The sequence below is a fragment of the Crinia signifera genome, unplaced genomic scaffold (assembly GCF_055691185.1).
Source record: "Crinia signifera unplaced genomic scaffold, ASM5569118v1 HAP2_SCAFFOLD_103, whole genome shotgun sequence".
Classification (NCBI taxonomy): Eukaryota; Metazoa; Chordata; class Amphibia; order Anura; family Myobatrachidae; genus Crinia; species Crinia signifera.
The window spans coordinates 380,018-391,388 of record NW_028141997.1 but is presented as its reverse complement, the minus strand read 5'-3'; the positions used below and the strand labels follow the sequence as shown (position 1 = coordinate 391,388).

The 11,371-nt window shown below is 38.2% G+C and overlaps 2 non-coding genes across 2 annotated transcripts; both read right to left on the bottom strand.

Moving 5' to 3' along the window:
• Positions 1-643: 643 nt before the first annotated feature.
• TRNAR-UCU (transfer RNA arginine (anticodon UCU)) lies at positions 644-715 on the bottom strand. The gene has a single exon. It is a non-coding gene; the product is annotated as a tRNA-Arg (tRNA).
• Positions 716-9,112: 8,397 nt separating this feature from the next.
• Positions 9,113-9,184, bottom strand: TRNAR-UCU (transfer RNA arginine (anticodon UCU)). The gene has a single exon. It is a non-coding gene; the product is annotated as a tRNA-Arg (tRNA).
• Between the last annotated feature and the right edge of the window lie 2,187 nt (positions 9,185-11,371).

Here is an 11,371-nt window from a genome sequence, read left to right as displayed (position 1 = left end):
AAAACTGCGTTGGCTGGGAATCAAACCCGGATCAACTGCTTGGAAGGCAGCTATGCTCACCACTATACCACCAACGCTTGACTGAGTCTGCTAAAGCAAATATTTCCCACGTACGTAAGTCAGGTCACATGTTCTAAAAATATGCACGAGGATGCCATGTTACACCATGGCTTGACTGAAATGATTGAAACAATATAAAACCTCAGACAGGGATGGAATCAAAAGTAATTTTTATAGGAAGATATCATACATTTTACAAAGCTTTGAACATTTTTAATGAACTTTTGATCCGAGAACATGCTCAATAACATTTGGAAGTATGAAAAAACTGCATTGGAAGTCAACTGCTTGGAAGGCAGCTATGCTCACCACTATACCACCAACGCTTGACTGAGTCTGCTAAAGCAAATATTTCCCACGTACGTAAGTCAGGTCACATGTTCTAAAAATATGCACGAGATGCCATGTTACACCATGGCTTGACTGAAATGATTGAAACAATATAAAAGGAGTACCTCAGACAGGGATGGAATCAAAAGTAATTTTTATAGGAATATACGATGAATTTTACAAAGCTTTGAACATTTTTAATGAACTTTTGATCCGAGAACATGCTCAACAACATTTGGAAGTATGAAAAAACTGCATTGGCCGGGAATCGAACACGGGTCAACTGCTTAGAAGGTAGCTATGCTCACCACTATACCACCAACGCTTGACTGAGTCTGCTAAAGCAAATATTTCCCAAGTACGTAAGTCAGGTCACATGTTCTAAAAATATGCACGAGATGCCATGTTACACCATGGCTTGACTGAAATGACTGAAACAATATAAAAGGAGTACCTCAGACAGGGATGGAATCAAAAGTAATTTTTATAGGAAGATATCATGAATTTTACAAAGCTTTGAACATTTTTAATGAACTTTTGATCCGAGAACATGCTCAATAACATTTGGAAGTATGAAAAAACTGCGTTGGCCGGGAATCGAACACGGGTCAACTGCTTGGAAGGCAGCTATGCTCACCACTATACCACCAACGCTTGACTGAGTCTGCTAAAGCAAATATTTCCCAAGTACGTAAGTCAGGTCACATGTTCTAAAAATATGCACAAGATGCCATGTAACACCATGGCTTGACTGAAATGATTGAAACAATATAAAAGGAGTACCTCAGACAGGGATGGAATCAAAAGTAATTTTTATAGGAATATACGATGAATTTTACAAAGCTTTGAACATTTTTAATGAACTTTTGATCCGAGAACATGCTCAACAACATTTGGAATTATGAAAAAACTGCGTTGGCCGGGAATCGAACCCGGGTCAACTGCTTGGAAGGCAGCTATGCTCACCACTATACCACCAACGCTTGACTGAGGCTGCTAAAGCAAATATTTCCCAAGTACGTAAGTCAGGTCACATGTTCTAAAAATATGCACGAGATGCCATGTTACACCATGGCTTGACTGAAATGATTGAAACAATATAAAAGGAGTACCTCAGACAGGGATGGAATCAAAAGTAATTTTTATAGGAAGATATCATGAATTTTACAAAGCTTTGAACATTTTTAATGAACTTTTGATCCGAGAACATGCTCAACAACATTTGGAAGTATGAAAAAACTGCGTTGGCCGGGAATCGAACCCGGGTCAACTGCTTGGAAGGCAGCTATGCTCACCACTATACCACCAACGCTTGACTGAGTCTGCTAAAGCAAATATTTCCCACGTACGTAAGTCAGGTCACATGTTCTAAAAATATGCACGAGATGCCATGTTACACCATGGCTTGACTGAAATGATTGAAACAATATAAAAGGAGTACCTCAGACAGGGATGGAATCAAAAGTAATTTTTATAGGAAGATATCATGAATTTTACAAAGCTTTGAACATTTTTAATGAACTTTTGATCCGAGAACATGCTCAATAACATTTGGAAGTATGAAAAAACTGCGTTGGCCGGGAATAGAACCCGGGTCAACTGCTTGGAAGGCAGCTATGCTCACCACTATACCACCAACGCTTGACTGAGTCTGCTAAAGCAAATATTTCCCAAGTACGTAAGTCAGGTCACATGTTCTAAAAATATGCACGAGATGCCATGTTACACCATGGCTTGACTGAAATGATTGAAACAATATAAAAGGAGTACCTCAGACAGGGATGGAATCAAAAGTAATTTTTATAGGAAGATATCATGAATTTTACAAAGCTTTGAACATTTTTAATGAACTTTTGATCCGAGAACATGCTCAATAACATTTGGAAGTATGAAAAAACTGCGTTGGCCGGGAATAGAACCCGGGTCAACTGCTTGGAAGGCAGCTATGCTCACCACTATACCACCAACGCTTGATTGAGTCTGCTAAAGCAAATATTTCCCAAGTACGCAAGTCAGGTCACATGTTCTAAAAATATGCACGAGATGCCATGTTACACCATGGCTTGACTGAAATGATTGAAACAATATAAAAGGAGTACATCAGACAGGGATGGAATCAAAAGTAATTTTTATAGGAAGATATCATGAATTTTACAAAGCTTTGAACATTTTTAATGAACTTTTGATCCGAGAACATGCTCAACAACATTTGGAAGTATGAAAAAACTGCGTTGGCCGGGAATCGAACCCGGGTCAACTGCTTGGAAGGCAGCTATGCTCACCACTATACCGCCAACGCTTGACTGAGTCTGCTAAAGCAAATATTTCCCACGTACGTAAGTCAGGTCACATGTTCTAAAAATATGCACGAGATGCCATGTTACACCATGGCTTGACTGAAATGATTGAAACAATATAAAAGGAGTACCTCAGACAGGGATGGAATCAAAAGTAATTTTTATAGGAAGATATCATGAATTTTACAAAGCTTTGAACATTTTTAATGAACTTTTGATCCGAGAACATGCTCAATAACATTTGGAAGTATGAAAAAACTGCGTTGGCCGGGAATCGAACACGGGTCAACTGCTTGGAAGGCAGCTATGCTCACCACTATACCACCAACGCTTGACTGAGTCTGCTAAAGCAAATATTTCCCAAGTACGTAAGTCAGGTCACATGTTCTAAAAATATGCACAAGATGCCATGTAACACCATGGCTTGACTGAAATGATTGAAACAATATAAAAGGAGTACCTCAGACAGGGATGGAATCAAAAGTAATTTTTATAGGAATATACGATGAATTTTACAAAGCTTTGAACATTTTTAATGAACTTTTGATCCGAGAACATGCTCAACAACATTTGGAATTATGAAAAAACTGCGTTGGCCAGGAATCGAAGCCGGGTCAACTGCTTGGAAGGCAGCTATGCTCACCACTATACCACCAACGCTTGACTGAGTCTGCTAAAGCAAATATTTCCCACGTACGTAAGTCAGGTCACATGTTCTAAAAATATGCACGAGATGCCATGTTACACCATGGCTTGACTGAAATGATTGAAACAATATAAAAGGAGTACCTCAGACAGGGATGGAATCAAAAGTAATTTTTATAGGAAGATATCATGAATTTTACAAAGCTTTGAACATTTTTAATGAACTTTTGATCCGAGAACATGCTCAATAACATTTGGAAGTATGAAAAAACTGCGTTGGCCGGGAATAGAACCCGGGTCAACTGCTTGGAAGGCAGCTATGCTCACCACTATACCACCAACGCTTGACTGAGTCTGCTAAAGCAAATATTTCCCAAGTACGTAAGTCAGGTCACATGTTCTAAAAATATGCACGAGATGCCATGTTACACCATGGCTTGACTGAAATGATTGAAACAATATAAAAGGAGTACCTCAGACAGGGATGGAATCAAAAGTAATTTTTATAGGAAGATATCATGAATTTTACAAAGCTTTGAACATTTTTAATGAACTTTTGATCCGAGAACATGCTCAATAACATTTGGAAGTATGAAAAAACTGCGTTGGCCGGGAATAGAACCCGGGTCAACTGCTTGGAAGGCAGCTATGCTCACCACTATACCACCAACGCTTGATTGAGTCTGCTAAAGCAAATATTTCCCAAGTACGCAAGTCAGGTCACATGTTCTAAAAATATGCACGAGATGCCATGTTACACCATGGCTTGACTGAAATGATTGAAACAATATAAAACCTCAGACAGGGATGGAATCAAAAGTAATTTTTATAGGAAGATATCATGAATTTTACAAAGCTTTGAACATTTTTAATGAACTTTTGATCCGAGAACATGCTCAATAACATTTGGAAGTATGAAAAAACTGCGTTGGCCGGGAATCGAACCCGGGTCAACTGCTTGGAAGGCAGCTATGCTCACCACTATACCGCCAACGCTTGACTGAGTCTGCTAAAGCAAATATTTCCCACGTACGTAAGTCAGGTCACATGTTCTAAAAATATGCACGAGATGCCATGTTACACCCTGGCTTGACTGAAATGATTGAAACAATATAAAACCTCAGACAGGGATGGAATCAAAAGTAATTTTTATAGGAATATACCATGAATTTTACAAAGCTTTGAACATTTTTAATGAACTTTTGATCCGAGAACATGCTCAATAACATTTGGAAGTATGAAAAAACTGCGTTGGCCGGGAATCGAACCCGGGTCAACTGCTTGGAAGGCAGCTATGCTCACCACTATACCACCAACGCTTGACTGAGTCTGCTAAAGCAAATATTTCCCACGTACGTAATTCAGGTCACATGTTCTAAAAATATGCACGAGATGCCATGTTACACCATGGCTTGACTGAAATGATTGAAACAATATAAAACCTCAGACAGGGATGGAATCAAAAGTAATTTTTATAGGAAGATATCATACATTTTACAAAGCTTTGAACATTTTTAATGAACTTTTGATCCGAGAACATGATTAATAACATTTGGAAGTATGAAAAAACTGCGTTGGCCGGGAATCGAACCCGGGTCAACTGCTTGGAAGGCAGCTATGCTCCCCACTATACCACCAACGCTTGACTGAGTCTGCTAAAGCAAATATTTCCCACGTACGTAAGTCAGGTCACATGTTCTAAAAATATGCACGAGATGCCATGTTACACCATGGCTTGACTGAAATGATTGAAACAATATAAAACCTCAGACAGGGATGGAATCAAAAGTAATTTTTATAGGAAGATATCATACATTTTACAAAGCTTTGAACATTTTTAATGAACTTTTGATCCGAGAACATGCTCAATAACATTTGGAAGTATGAAAAAACTGCATTGGAAGTCAACTGCTTGGAAGGCAGCTATGCTCACCACTATACCATTAAAAATGTTCAAAGCTTTGTAAAATTCATGATATCTTCCCATAAAAATTACTTTTGATTCCATCCCTGTCTGAGGTACTCCTTTTATATTGTTTCAGTCATTTCAGTCAAGCCATGGTGTAACATGGCATCTCGTGCATATTTTTAGAACATGTGACCTGACTTATGTACTTGGGAAATATTTGCTCAGACAGGGATGGAATCAAAAGTAATTTTTATAGGAAGATATCATGAATTTTACAAAGCTTTGAACATTTTTAATGAACTTTTGATCCGAGAACATGCTCAATAACATTTGGAAGTATGAAAAAACTGCATTGGAAGTCAACTGCTTGGAAGGCAGCTATGCTCACCACTATACCACCAACGCTTGACTGAGTCTGCTAAAGCAAATATTTCCGAAGTACGTAAGTCAGGTCACATGTTCTAAAAATATGCACGAGATGCCATGTTACACCATGGCTTGACTGAAATGATTGAAACAATATAAAAGGAGTACCTCAGACAGGGATGGAATCAAAAGTAATTTTTATAGGAATATACGATGAATTTTACAAAGCTTTGAACATTTTTAATGAACTTTTGATCCGAGAACATGCTCAACAACATTTGGAAGTATGAAAAAACTGCATTGGCCGGGAATCGAACCCGGGTCAACTGCTTGGAAGGCAGCTATGCTCACCACTATACCACCAACGCTTGACTGAGTCTGCTAAAGCAAATATTTCCCAAGTACATAAGTCAGGTCACATGTTCTAAAAATATGCACGAGATGCCATGTTACACCATGGCTTGACTGAAATGACTGAAACAATATAAAAGGAGTACCTCAGACAGGGATGGAATCAAAAGTAATTTTTATAGGAAGATATCATGAATTTTACAAAGCTTTGAACATTTTTAATGAACTTTTGATCCGAGAACATGCTCAACAACATTTGGAAGTATGAAAAAACTGCGTTGGCCGGGAATCGAACCCGTGTCAACTGCTTGGAAGGCAGCTATGCTCACCACTATACCACCAATGCTTGACTGAGTCTGCTAAAGCAAATATTTCCCAACTACGTAAGTCAGGTCACATGTTCTAAAAATATGCACGAGATGCCATGTTACACCATGGCTTGACTGAAATGATTGAAACAATATAAAACCTCAGACAGGGATGGAATCAAAAGTAATTTTTATAGGAATATACCATGAATTTTACAAAGCTTTGAACATTTTTAATGAACTTTTGATCCGAGAACATGCTCAACAACATTTGGAAGTATGAAAAAACTGCGTTGGCCGGGAATCGAACCCGTGTCAACTGCTTGGAAGGCAGCTATGCTCACCACTATACCACCAACGCTTGACTGAGTCTGCTAAAGCAAATATTTCCCAACTACGTAAGTTAGGTCACATGTTCTAAAAATATGCACGAGATGCCATGTTACACCATGGCTTGACTGAAATGATTGAAACAATATAAAAGGAGTACCTCAGACAGGGATGGAATCAAAATTAATTTTTATAGGAAGATATCATGAATTTTACAAAGCTTTAAACATTTTTAATGAACTTTTGATCCGAGAACATGATTAATAACATTTGGAAGTATGAAAAAACTGCGTTGGCCGGGAATTGAACCCGGGTCAACTGCTTGGAAGGCAGCTATGCTCACCACTATACCACCAACGCTTGACTGAGTCTGTTAAAGCAAATATTTCCCACGTACGTAATTCAGGTTACATGTTCTAAAAATATGCACGAGATGCCATGTTACACCATGGCTTGACTGAAATGATTGAAACAATATAAAACCTCAGACAGGGATGGAATCAAAAGTAATTTTTATAGGAAGATATCATACATTTTACAAAGCTTTGAACATTTTTAATGAACTTTTGATCCGAGAACATGCTCAATAACATTTGGAAGTATGAAAAAACTGCATTGGAAGTCAACTGCTTGGAAGGCAGCTATGCTCACCACTATACCACCAACGCTTGACTGAGTCTGCTAAAGCAAATATTTCCCAAGTACGTAAGTCAGGTCACATGTTCTAAAAATATGCACGAGATGCCATGTTACACCATGGCTTGACTGAAATGATTAAAAACAATATAAAAGGAGTACCTCAGACAGGGATGGCATCAAAATTAATTTTTATAGGAAGATATCATGAACATTTGAACATTTTTAATGAACTTTTGATCCGAGAACATGATTAATAACATTTGGAAGTATGAAAAAACTGCGTTGGCCGAGTATCGAACCCGGGTCAACTGCTTGGAAGGCAGCTATGCTCACCACTATACCACCAACGCTTGACTGAGTCTGCTAAAGCAAATATTTCCCACGTACGTAATTCAGGTCACATGTTCTAAAAATATGCACGAGATGCCATGTTACACCATGGCTTGACTGAAATGATTGAAACAATATAAAACCTCAGACAGGGATGGAATCAAAAGTAATTTTTATAGGAAGATATCATACATTTTATAAAGCTTTGAACATTTTTAATGAACTTTTGATCCGAGAACATGATTAATAACATTTGGAAGTATGAAAAAACTGCGTTGGCTGGGAATCAAACCCGGATCAACTGCTTGGAAGGCAGCTATGCTCACCACTATACCACCAACGCTTGACTGAGTCTGCTAAAGCAAATATTTCCCACGTACGTAAGTCAGGTCACATGTTCTAAAAATATGCACGAGGATGCCATGTTACACCATGGCTTGACTGAAATGATTGAAACAATATAAAACCTCAGACAGGGATGGAATCAAAAGTAATTTTTATAGGAAGATATCATACATTTTACAAAGCTTTGAACATTTTTAATGAACTTTTGATCCGAGAACATGCTCAATAACATTTGGAAGTATGAAAAAACTGCATTGGAAGTCAACTGCTTGGAAGGCAGCTATGCTCACCACTATACCACCAACACTTGACTGAGTCTGCTAAAGCAAATATTTCCCACGTACGTAAGTCAGGTCACATGTTCTAAAAATATGCACGAGATGCCATGTTACACCATGGCTTGACTGAAATGATTGAAACAATATAAAAGGAGTACCTCAGACAGGGATGGAATCAAAAGTAATTTTTATAGGAATATACGATGAATTTTACAAAGCTTTGAACATTTTTAATGAACTTTTGATCCGAGAACATGATTAATAACATTTGGAAGTATGAAAAAACTGCGTTGGCTGGGAATCAAACCCGGATCAACTGCTTGGAAGGCAGCTATGCTCACCACTATACCACCAACGCTTGACTGAGTCTGCTAAAGCAAATATTTCCCACGTACGTAAGTCAGGTCACATGTTCTAAAAATATGCACGAGGATGCCATGTTACACCATGGCTTGACTGAAATGATTGAAACAATATAAAACCTCAGACAGGGATGGAATCAAAAGTAATTTTTATAGGAAGATATCATACATTTTACAAAGCTTTGAACATTTTTAATGAACTTTTGATCCGAGAACATGCTCAATAACATTTGGAAGTATGAAAAAACTGCATTGGAAGTCAACTGCTTGGAAGGCAGCTATGCTCACCACTATACCACCAACACTTGACTGAGTCTGCTAAAGCAAATATTTCCCACGTACGTAAGTCAGGTCACATGTTCTAAAAATATGCACGAGATGCCATGTTACACCATGGCTTGACTGAAATGATTGAAACAATATAAAAGGAGTACCTCAGACAGGGATGGAATCAAAAGTAATTTTTATAGGAATATACGATGAATTTTACAAAGCTTTGAACATTTTTAATGAACTTTTGATCCGAGAACATGCTCAACAACATTTGGAAGTATGAAAAAACTGCATTGGCCGGGAATCGAACACGGGTCAACTGCTTAGAAGGTAGCTATGCTCACCACTATACCACCAACGCTTGACTGAGTCTGCTAAAGCAAATATTTCCCAAGTACGTAAGTCAGGTCACATGTTCTAAAAATATGCACGAGATGCCATGTTACACCATGGCTTGACTGAAATGACTGAAACAATATAAAAGGAGTACCTCAGACAGGGATGGAATCAAAAGTAATTTTTATAGGAAGATATCATGAATTTTACAAAGCTTTGAACATTTTTAATGAACTTTTGATCCGAGAACATGCTCAATAACATTTGGAAGTATGAAAAAACTGCGTTGGCCGGGAATCGAACACGGGTCAACTGCTTGGAAGGCAGCTATGCTCACCACTATACCACCAACGCTTGACTGAGTCTGCTAAAGCAAATATTTCCCAAGTACGTAAGTCAGGTCACATGTTCTAAAAATATGCACAAGATGCCATGTAACACCATGGCTTGACTGAAATGATTGAAACAATATAAAAGGAGTACCTCAGACAGGGATGGAATCAAAAGTAATTTTTATAGGAATATACGATGAATTTTACAAAGCTTTGAACATTTTTAATGAACTTTTGATCCGAGAACATGCTCAACAACATTTGGAATTATGAAAAAACTGCGTTGGCCGGGAATCGAACCCGGGTCAACTGCTTGGAAGGCAGCTATGCTCACCACTATACCACCAACGCTTGACTGAGTCTGCTAAAGCAAATATTTCCCAAGTACGTAAGTCAGGTCACATGTTCTAAAAATATGCACGAGATGCCATGTTACACCATGGCTTGACTGAAATGATTGAAACAATATAAAAGGAGTACCTCAGACAGGGATGGAATCAAAAGTAATTTTTATAGGAAGATATCATGAATTTTACAAAGCTTTGAACATTTTTAATGAACTTTTGATCCGAGAACATGCTCAACAACATTTGGAAGTATGAAAAAACTGCGTTGGCCGGGAATCGAACCCGGGTCAACTGCTTGGAAGGCAGCTATGCTCACCACTATACCACCAACGCTTGACTGAGTCTGCTAAAGCAAATATTTCCCACGTACGTAAGTCAGGTCACATGTTCTAAAAATATGCACGAGATGCCATGTTACACCATGGCTTGACTGAAATGATTGAAACAATATAAAAGGAGTACCTCAGACAGGGATGGAATCAAAAGTAATTTTTATAGGAAGATATCATGAATTTTACAAAGCTTTGAACATTTTTAATGAACTTTTGATCCGAGAACATGCTCAATAACATTTGGAAGTATGAAAAAACTGCGTTGGCCGGGAATAGAACCCGGGTCAACTGCTTGGAAGGCAGCTATGCTCACCACTATACCACCAACGCTTGACTGAGTCTGCTAAAGCAAATATTTCCCAAGTACGTAAGTCAGGTCACATGTTCTAAAAATATGCACGAGATGCCATGTTACACCATGGCTTGACTGAAATGATTGAAACAATATAAAAGGAGTACCTCAGACAGGGATGGAATCAAAAGTAATTTTTATAGGAAGATATCATGAATTTTACAAAGCTTTGAACATTTTTAATGAACTTTTGATCCGAGAACATGCTCAATAACATTTGGAAGTATGAAAAAACTGCGTTGGCCGGGAATAGAACCCGGGTCAACTGCTTGGAAGGCAGCTATGCTCACCACTATACCACCAACGCTTGATTGAGTCTGCTAAAGCAAATATTTCCCAAGTACGCAAGTCAGGTCACATGTTCTAAAAATATGCACGAGATGCCATGTTACACCATGGCTTGACTGAAATGATTGAAACAATATAAAAGGAGTACATCAGACAGGGATGGAATCAAAAGTAATTTTTATAGGAAGATATCATGAATTTTACAAAGCTTTGAACATTTTTAATGAACTTTTGATCCGAGAACATGCTCAACAACATTTGGAAGTATGAAAAAACTGCGTTGGCCGGGAATCGAACCCGGGTCAACTGCTTGGAAGGCAGCTATGCTCACCACTATACCGCCAACGCTTGACTGAGTCTGCTAAAGCAAATATTTCCCACGTACGTAAGTCAGGTCACATGTTCTAAAAATATGCACGAGATGCCATGTTACACCATGGCTTGACTGAAATGATTGAAACAATATAAAAGGAGTACCTCAGACAGGGATGGAATCAAAAGTAATTTTTATAGGAAGATATCATGAATTTTACAAAGCTTTGAACATTTTTAATGAACTTT